Source organism: Mastomys coucha, unplaced genomic scaffold, assembly GCF_008632895.1.
Source record: "Mastomys coucha isolate ucsf_1 unplaced genomic scaffold, UCSF_Mcou_1 pScaffold21, whole genome shotgun sequence".
NCBI lineage: Eukaryota > Metazoa > Chordata > Mammalia > Rodentia > Muridae > Mastomys > Mastomys coucha.
In genome coordinates this window covers 47,888,241-47,898,652 of record NW_022196904.1, presented here as the reverse complement: position 1 = coordinate 47,898,652, position 10,412 = coordinate 47,888,241, and the positions used below count along the sequence as shown (strand labels likewise).

At 40.5% G+C, this 10,412-nt stretch overlaps 1 long non-coding RNA gene across 1 annotated transcript in view; it reads right to left on the bottom strand.

Moving 5' to 3' along the window:
* LOC116100539 overlaps positions 1–10,211 on the bottom strand; it is a 28,055-nt gene extending 17,844 nt beyond the window's left edge. Inside the window, exon 1 of the long non-coding RNA XR_004122617.1 lies at positions 10,161–10,211. This is a non-coding gene — a long non-coding RNA (uncharacterized LOC116100539). The remainder of the gene's footprint in view (positions 1–10,160) is intronic.
* Between the last annotated feature and the right edge of the window lie 201 nt (positions 10,212–10,412).

Genomic DNA, 10,412 nt, shown 5'->3' with positions numbered 1-10,412 from the left:
TATATATATATATATACTTTTGTTTACATTTACATATATCATATCCATATATGCAATAACAATTAATGAAAGAAGAGGACATGAATTTGAGAAAAGTGGGGAGTGGTCTATGGAAGGTTTTAGAGGGAGGAAGTGAAAGGATAAAATATTATAATTAGAATAAAATCCCTCTCTAGCTATCTATATATGCATGTACACACATAGATTATTTTCAACCATGAAGAATAAAGTTATGTCATTTACTAGAAAATATATGCAAATTAAATCAGTCATAGATATATTTTTCTTTCATTTGCACTTACTGTATTTTATATAGTTACAGAACCACTTATCCATATATGACATTAAAGCAGAAGGAAACAGAGGGGAATAATAGGAAGGGGAAAGAAAATGGGAAGGTATGTTATATAACATTTTTGCATACAAAATAATATAAAAAATAATATAATTACTTTTATTATTATTATTATTATTATTATTATTATTATTATTATTATTATTATGACCCCTGTAAGCAGAGAGCAAGTCTTTGGTGCATAATCTTTGGGATTAGGTGAGCCATTTACTGTTTTATCTATGACCGTGACTATGGTGCATACAGAAGTAAGATAATCCTTTCCTCTATTCCTATTGGCTTATTGGTATACTTGGAGCTTCCAGTAGGGACTTACACAGTCTCTAAAAACGGAAGCCACAGGCTTCTTTGGTGGTAATATGGAAATGGTACTCCCACTGCTGCTGATTACTGGCAATCCTTTGAAGGCATCCTGCATCTCCTCCTTCCTTCCCTTCCCATCATCTTTGGATCCTTGCAGCTCCATCTCAGTGCAGCCAGTCTCACACATTACCTGTCCTTTCTGCTGCAGACTACACTATCCTAATACAGCTATTCTCAATTTCCTCTGTGACAGTGTTATCATTTGAGTCACAGGAGATTCCACTCCTCTCTTTCTTTCATTCCTCAGACTGCTTTTTTTGTATGTAATTTTTATTGACAGCTAGATAACTTAGAGGAAGTATAAGGACAAGTATAGGACAGAGAACAGAAGTAAATAGGTTTTACTCTGGGAAGAGGTACAACCTTGTTTTTGCTGGAGCTTTACTTTAGTTTGAATCATCTACCTAGACACTATGCTGAATTGGGGGTGAGTTCATGTCTATGGATGAAACCCAGGGATGCTACAATTTGAATATTTCTTTGAAAACTTATGTCCAAGTGTCTTTCTCAATATCTTCCCAAGGGTATCTGCTCATTAACTCAACCCAATCCTACCTGGTCAGACCTCAAAGGGTCCAGCAAGTCCCAAAAGCATCATAGGGGGAAACCAAGCTTTTAGTTCATGGACTTTTGGCGAGATACTCCATTGTTACCTGTGTCTATGACTTCGGTTCAGTCCTTACCACTATTCCTCTCAGCTGATTGGTGAGGTTCCTCTGGGAGCGTCAGAGAAGGAAATAAAGTGGCTTTCCCCACCTGATGTTATAGGCTGGGTACTATAGATATATTTAGTTTATGAGAAAGCAGCACACTTCCGCAATGACTGCCCACCTTTTACTGCTCAGTTCACCATCTCACAGCACTTGATCCTTTTAAAGCTGATCCCTGTGAATCCTTGTATCCTCACTCTCCATTTCACAAGCAACCTAGGTAAGTACCGATACCTTTGTGTATTTCCTCACGGAAGACTCTTGGTAAAGTGCTTATTCATATATTTTCCTTTTAAAATATGACTTGAAAGGTTCTTGTACATTCTTGAAGGAGGTTTGCTATGACACACATGTCTTAAAAGCACGTCTGTGCTTCCTGCATTTTTTTCTCTTTTTAAGTAAGTTAAATCTGGCTCTAAGATGCTATCATGACTTAAAGCAACATTTCTTTGGCAGCTTTACCAATTTTCTCTTAGTTTCCTGTTTTATTTTGTGATTTTTAAGAGTGTGAGGTCTTGTAAAGCAGGTCTCAGCCACTAGTCATGGACCAGTCCTTTTTATTCACAAAAGTTGGGTCACGATTCCATTTTCATTCACCATGTCATTTACTTTTCCTACACACCACTTAAAAGATTTATCTTAATCTGCCAACATATAGCCACTCATTCCTATGGGAGAAAAGCGTGAAATACATGGGAAAATTGTCCATGATGGGCCATTTGATCTGATTTAGAATGACCTATTGCTTTGTGCATATCTGTGATGGTGTTACTGGAGAGAGTGAACTGACTGAGGAAGTCCTGTCCTCAGTGTGAATGGCACCCTGCAGTGGTTGACTGATACAAAGAAGTTCCTGTCAAAACTAGTATGCCCATACTTGCTTTTATCCCTCTGATAAAATATGTCTGTCACTGCAACAGCTATGCTCTGCTGACATCAGACTTTGGCTTCTTTGGCTTCTAATGTGTGCTGGATAACGTAGTGTCACAGACTCTCCAAGGGAGAGTCCAAACTTTCAGCTCCTGATTAGGACTTCTGAAGGGGTCCAGCTTTTGACTTTGTACATACTTACTAACTTCCTTGTGTGCACATGACAATTTTTGGGCTACCTACGCTCTATCATATATTTCATGATATATGAATTTTACTGGTCTGGTTCCTCTAAAGACCTCTACCTAATAAAATTAGAGTTGAATTTAATTTCATTGGGGTCAAAACTCACCAGAGTTGTATATAGCTTGAGTTCTTTCTTTAGAACTCATTGATAAATTCTTCCTCTGAGATGTGGCGAAATCTTCTGTAATGTGGCATGCGGAGCTCTATGTGGCATGGGTCTGGTTGTTACTTTTCATGGAATCTAAGGCATTGCCCTGACATCTCTAACTGATTCTGTTCCCAAGTTTTGTGGTCTAGCAAATGACCAATTCGAGCAAACTCTCATTTATTCTTTTGACAAATTTGTGTGAGGTACCAGTACCTGTTCATCTTCCTCAGGATGACTCTTCGGCTTTGGCTCTATGAAGCAAAGATATATAGCTGTGCATTGTGTTGTCGTCACTCCACAGATCTCTACATTTCTACCCTGGCCCTCTTTGTTTCCTGTGACTCTAGAATTCCTCTCTAACTTGGCCATTTGGATTTCTTTGACGTGCTCTGAGCAGCAGGTACCTATAAGCCAAACTGGCCCCCTGCCATTAAGGCCTCTGGCTTGTACAGTTAATTCACACAAGACTAGAGGAGGGCAGCTCCAAATTGTCTGATTGGCAGTTTGTTTCATCATCTACTGGGATCAAGCCATCTAGGAAAGTTCTTTATATAGCCACAAGATGGCGCCATGAGATGGCACCATTACCTTTAAGGGAGGGACCATGGCACTCCAGGTGGAACTGGAATGTGAAATAGATGCAGTGGTGGTCAGAGATGGATAGGTGGAAAGGGGAAGGTTGCCTAGAGGGAGGAAGATGGGCTACATTATATAATTTCATTTTATTCTCTGTGTGAAAAAATAAACTGTTTTTATTTTGAAAAGATAATACTGGGTTCTTCAAGGAGGAGAAATTGGGAGAGGAGAGATGTGAAAGGGGTAGTAAAGAGACTAGTTAGGGAGGTGATGCAGAAACTTGGGTGTCTGAGAGTAGGTTTAGGAGTGTCTCTTCTTATTTTCTGAGTGTAAGTCAATTAAAACCAAAGGAAGAAGTTGTACAATCTTAATTTGCCTTAGGAAGAATAATATTTCTGTGTGTTTACAAGCACTTTCTCCTACCTTCCTTCTTCTGTGGTCACAACAAATGAAAAGCAAGTGTGTTCTTTCAACCAGTGACCTGTCTAATACGTAACATACTAGTCCATATAAGGTACATCACTCCTTTCCTTTGTGCTACAAGGACAGTGATACTGTCTCTTCGAGCCTGCTCTTCCATTTGGACACAGCAAAATAAAAGTTGTGAAAATCGATATAATTTAATATTTCCCCTGAATGAAAAGACATACCATTCTTCTTTTATTTCACTCTTGTCTTATACCGTCCAACACTTTCTTGTAATTTTCTTTGTTAAGATTCTTACATTTTTCAGAATACCTACATTTATGCATATTCTTAAAACACTTTCATGTGAAGATCGTTTTTCTGTTGTTCTGAGACAGAGGCTTACTCTGGAGCTCAAGCTGGCCTTGGCCTCATACCAATCCTCCTGCCTCAGCCTCCTCAGTTTAGAGATTAGAGGTCTAGGTGATGAGATGAAGTTTGACCTTGGTGGAATCATCAGTTCTTCCCTTGGAGCACACGCTAATGAAGTACCTAGAGAGGCTTATGCTTGTAAGTTGCTTCAAGTAAATTCCAATGTTTATTTCAGCTTATCCTTTAGAGATTTCTATAAATATAATTCTGGCATTTAAAATATGTAGTAGTGCATAAAAATGCATTCTCACTTGAAAGCAGCGTACCACTTTGTTCCCTTTCTTGCTTGACTGCTTTAACTTTTAGACTAAAAATGATGGCTGCATCGTTAACAAGAATACATAAGAGAGGAAACTGCATATGGTTCAAAATTAAATGCAATTTTTTCATTAATTATGAGTAGTAAAAACAATCAATTCACTTAGAATAAAGTCACTCCTGTATTGATTTTTAAAATAAATACAAATTCCAACCACATGCTATCTATAGAAGAGTTACTTCTGGGAGCCTGGGAGCCAGCAACCAGTCATCAACTGAGCCCTGCCTGGAAGAAGCTCAGGAAGCAGGCACCATTCTGTGCTGGAAGAAGAAAATCCTCATGCACTTTCAGGTTATCATTCAGCCCAGGCAGGCAGACTATGCCGAAAACAAGCTCCATCACTGCCCAGTGCCACTGGCAGGGGCAGAGCATAGCATTCCTGAGATGACCCGGGATACCTAGAGTGAGGTACCACTAAGATATGCAAGTAAGTGGTAGAGAGAAGAAAGAAAAGGAGAAGCAGAAGGATATGTGCACAATGAAGAGAGTCAGAACTGGAGAGACTTGAAGATAGTGAAGAGCAGCCTGATGCAAATAGCTGGCAATGACACCTAAGGCCTTGGTGAGGTCCTGGCCTGGGCTGCTACTGAGGTCCATGGCCCTGAAGCAGTGGGGAGTCTTACCAGGAAAGGCCAGACAGACATTCTTGGTCTGGGCTGTGCCTGGGGCTCTGTTGATGTCTGAGGGCTGGGTAGTGCTGGCCCCACCCCTTGCATAGGCATCCTGGGAAAGCTGACCCTTGAAAACATGAGGGCAGGAGAGTTGGTCCCATTCCATTCTAACTGCAGCACTTGGAAGAGTGGGTCCACCTTGCCAACAAGCATGGTGGAAGTGGCCCTGGTTTCAGGGGTTGGTGAGCTAGTCCTGAGGGTATGAGGATTGGAGAGCAAGCTCTGCCATTTGATTGCCAATTGATGGCATGGGTGAGAGAGAGATCACTCTCCTACACCCACTACCCCTAGACGCCTATGGTATGCAGGAGAGCTGGACTCAGGTTAGCCAACCCCAGGGCATGAGAGTGGGAGAGATGGTTCTGACCCTTGCTGGCTACAGCATTGGATGAGCTAGCTGGGGTATGCTAGAGAGGTTACCTTGTGTGGGTGTGGGAGAGCTGACAGGTTCGCCTGCTCAGTTACCAAACAGGCCCAGATCCAGAGCTTTCAATTGGTGTACCCCAACATCTATCCCATCTATGAACTGCTGGAGCATGTGAAGGGACTTGTCCTACACTTCCAAAGCTGCAAATTCTCTATGACACAGAGCAACAACAGGATAGCCAAGAGGAGTCCTGGCAAAGATCCAGTATTGATAGTATCAGAAGCCAGAAGCCTTGAACCAGACCAATGAGTCATTGCAATGCATATTTGCATGTAAAGAAGTGTTTAGGTCTCACTGTGACACTAACAGCTTCCACAATGAGATTTTTTTTTCTTTTGTGGAAGAGGTAGCAAGGGTGGAGAGCAGGTACTAAGGGACAGGGAGATGAGTGGGATTGGGATACATGATGTGAAATTCACAAAGATCAATATAAAGTTAAATAAAAAGGTTACTTCTGGCACAAAGATACATTGATTGCCAATATTGATACTTTTACACCAATATAAACACCACTATTTGATCACCACATGATATACACATGTTTTAAAGCATTATGCTATATCTCATACATATGCAGGATTATATGTCAACTAAAAGGAACATAAAACTTTCAAACTGGCAATTACAATGTTTAAAAATAAGGACATGAAAATAAACAGGAAACTATTGAGGATGTGGAAGGAGAAAAGGGGGAGAAAATAAGACAGGTAGAATATGATTAAAATTAGTCAATAAAATGGAATGGTGTCCACATCAAACACTACCTAACTTAGCAGCAAGGTTACTGTAATGAACATGGTTTTATCTGATAGCCTTAACCAAGAAACCTTAAATGGGCATGCGTTTTATCATATGAAATAAATCTATGCTAAAATCACTTTGTTAGATAGATTTTTGAGAAAGAAAATTCATCTAATCAACTAAATAAACTACTCAAAATTTACTTCCCTAAAACAGTGTGAGTTAAAAGATACAAAGTAAGCATTTACAGAAATGGGAAAAGAGACTGATATGCAATAATACCCACAGAACATTAATACGTTTTCCATATCTATCAATAGAAGCAGATAGATTGATAATGGACTATAGATAATTTGATACAGTGGCTAAGAAGAAATTATCTAGAGCTTGTAACATACAGGACATGCTCACTGCAGATTCGCTCTGAAGGTATTTTGTCTTAGTATTACACTGCCACTTTAGCCAATTTCCAGTTCCTCCCAAGGTGTACTTTCCTCCCAAGGTGTAATTCATTTCTAAATCATTGGCAAAGAAAAATACGGCAAAATTTTAATCTGCCCAGAAGTTAACCCATGGATTAAAGAAGAAATGGGATCTTAAAATTTAGAAAGTATATTTAAAAAAAACTATTAAGCCTTGATCATGCAAATGAAAATTATAATAAAATGTATAGCTCCAAATTTATATTGGAGAAACTGACTAAGAAACATGAAATGAACCTAATCTACATGAAGTCAGATTCCCCCCAAAAAAGTATTTTTCAATCCAAGAATAAGAGGTAAATATAATTAGCAGGCAAACATAATCAAAACATGAAATTAAAAGTAACAAAGTTAAAAGTGGGCTCTTTAAGAGACAAAAATGGGACCATTTCTGGCAAGAACATGAGAAGGCGAAGACAACTAAATATATACAATGGACATGAGGAGTAAACCCTACTGCAGGCCCTGCACCAAGAAGGAGCCATGAGGAACTGGGCTCTAATAGTCTCTGAGGGTAGAGCGATAAAACGAACACTTTTCCAAGCAAAAGAAACCTTAAAGGAGCCGCCCAAAACCAAAACAGAGGACGTTCAGCTGGAGGAATGTGTTTGATGGCTGCGCTTCTTTATCCTCCTCATTTTTTGTCTGCTTGTGCATTTGACATTCTTAAGTACAGTCAGAAAAAGTAACACAGTGGGCACAGGGAAGCCGGGCTGGTGCACACTGAGGATAAACAGAACTGCTGTGAAGTCTACAGGTGGAAGGATCTGATCTGATCTACAAGGATGCTGGCCCAGGACCAATAACCTCCCAGGACCTGAAAAAAATAAAAGTTTATGTACAGAGTGTAGACTGTCAGGGGGCAGGCACAAAAATCTCAAGCTTTCCTACTCATCAAGCCCGTGAAGAACGCAGCAAGGAGTCAAAGCTAATAATGACTCTGAAAACGAGGATAAATCGGAAAAAAACAAAAGGCGTCAAGTTACTGTAAGGGTGATTTATGGTGCACATCGATGGGGACAGGATCCTGGAAAGACCAATGAAGCATCCATCCCTGATACAAAGATTTCCCTGGGCTTTAGTGCGCAGTGTTACAACCCCAGCTCAGAAGTCCACACCAGCCTCCATCCCCAGGGGCAGAGGGACAAGGGTCACATGCCTCTAACACACTATGAACTGCGTGTGGTAGATGTACACCTCAGATGGCCAGTGAAGACCCAGGAGACATTCATGCAGTCCGTATATTTCAATCTTCTTGCTGAAAACACGCTGCATACCCGGAAGAAGCCAGTCTAAAAGGCTAGGCACTGTACAACTCCGTCATCGTGACACTGTTGAAAGGCAGACTTAGGGAGATCCTGCCAAGGCAAGCAGTTGCTAGGGACTGAGAGGTGAAAGAGGCGAACAGGCTCGGGAGACTTTTAGGCCAGTGAGACTAGCTTGTATGTAGTTTAACGTAGTCATAACGCCTAACTCACATTAGCTTGCTAGCAATTAGGAAGCCATTCCTGGGAGAACCAGTGCAGGCTTGTGCATTTTCCTCAGTTGCTTTTCAAAACTCTTCATTACTTTCAAAGATTGGAGGAGTTGAAATTTTGATACCGAGATACGTATGCAGTCTAAGAACAAGCACTGAATAAGAAAATAAAGAGCATTTTGTTATAAGAAAGGCAACATCCCTCCAAGAATAAAGGAGTTATTTTTATCAGTGCACAAATTAAAGTAAAATTGTTCAGCACAGAAAGTTCGAGTTCCTAGTGTTAATAGAAACTGACGCTAGTACACATTTAACACATTGTGCACAGGCAAAACCAGAATAAAAACCAAAACAGCGGTTAGGATAAAAAACTTGGGCTGTGGCTCAGAAAGAGTCTGCTCTGAGCACCCACATGGCTCACATCTCCTTCTGTCTCCAGCTCCAGGGGACCTGATGCTCTGGCTTCTCATGCACTGTCTTCAACATGTGGCACGTGCACACACATACACACAAATACAAATTTTTAAAAGATTTATTTATTTATTTTATGTATATGAGTACACTGTAGCTGTACAGATAGTTGTGAGCCTTCGTCTGGTTGCTGGAAATTGACTTTAGGACCTCTGCTCTCTCTGGTCAGCCCCGCTGGCTCCGGTAGAGCCTGCTTGCTCAGGCCCAGAGATTTATTTATTATTATAAATAAGTACACTGTAACTGTCTTCAGATGCACCAGAAGAGGGCATCAGATCTCATTGTCGTGAGCCACCATGTGGTTGCTGGGATTTGAACTCACGGCCTTTGGAAAAGCTCTTACCCATTGAGCCATCATCTCACCAGCCCCCAAATATTTTAAAAGATATAAAAAATAAATTTAATTAAAAGTAAAAGTAATAGAAATATGTTAACTTCAAAACCCTAATAGTCAGAGAATAGCCCTTATATTTCACCAAAGTCAAAGGAATAATGTACCGTGCAATAAAGCTGTAAAAGAATTCGATAAACAAATGAAAATAGTATCTTTCTAATGGAGCCTGATACTTTCACTATTTAAACGTATATGACATTAAAGGTAATATAAAAAAAAATCTAGAAATTGTGGTCCTAAAATATAACATAAAAACCAACCACACCAAATAGGAACAAAGTAAATCCAAGTATAAAGTTTAGTTAAATTCATTAATTAATGCTAATTAGCAAAACAAGTTAATGCCTTAAAATACAATATATTAAACAATAAAAATTGTTGTTAATTGCCATTGATAAGATTAAACTGAAGTTAATATTGCACCCATGAGAAAATAAATGTCTTCAAATTACATTGTAAAGGGCTAGGGATGAAGCCCCGAGACAGAGACTTGTCTAGAAAAGCAAGGATGAGAGGAAGTGGGGAGAGAAATATCAAGGGGAGGTGAGTGGCCTGGAGAAGTGGTGATAAATGACCCGCTGGTTACATACTGTGTGTGAGCTGCCACCACCATCCCACTCCACTGCTCTGGCATTGCTACTGCTGAGTGCTAAATTTTCCTGAAAAATGGCCTGTCTGGATGTTCCAGTGTGCACACTGACCTGTGAATTAGTTCTGACATGCACATTGAATGGCATTCCTGGGAAACAGGGCACAGCCTAGAGCGATCTCACACTGTCTGTCCACAAAGCTCCAACCTCAAGTTAAGGTCTGGGTGTGCTCATTCATGAAAACTGGAGATAGTCTGTACCTCCAGAAGGGTTTGTGGGGGAGTGCTGTCAAATAGTGATATCTGTTTTGTAGCATTCCCATGCAGTTGGTGCTTGTCTCTATAGAAGATCTGGAACTGGGACTCCTAGGGTTCTGCCACACTCATCGTGTCAGACACGGGTGACATCCCCAGTACAGAGAGTAAGCACATGCAGCCCCAGGCTGGCTCCTGGTCTGCCCCAATCTGCACCAGCCCCACATACCTGGCTGCTGGCCAGTCAATAAGCCCTTTCCAGGCCTGTGTTCACTGTCGCATGGTGTTTCGGTTGGCGATGCATTCCGAATAGAACCTACTGCAGCCTATGAAATGCTCCTTGGAAATGGGTGTCAGTGCTGAGTCACCCCAGGAGTCATTGTACGTTTTATTTCTCCTTTACGTATTCACATCAGTCTAAGAGACATCATGATTATGTATCTGTTCAAAAGCTGATAACTTGCCAGGCCTAGCGGCACAC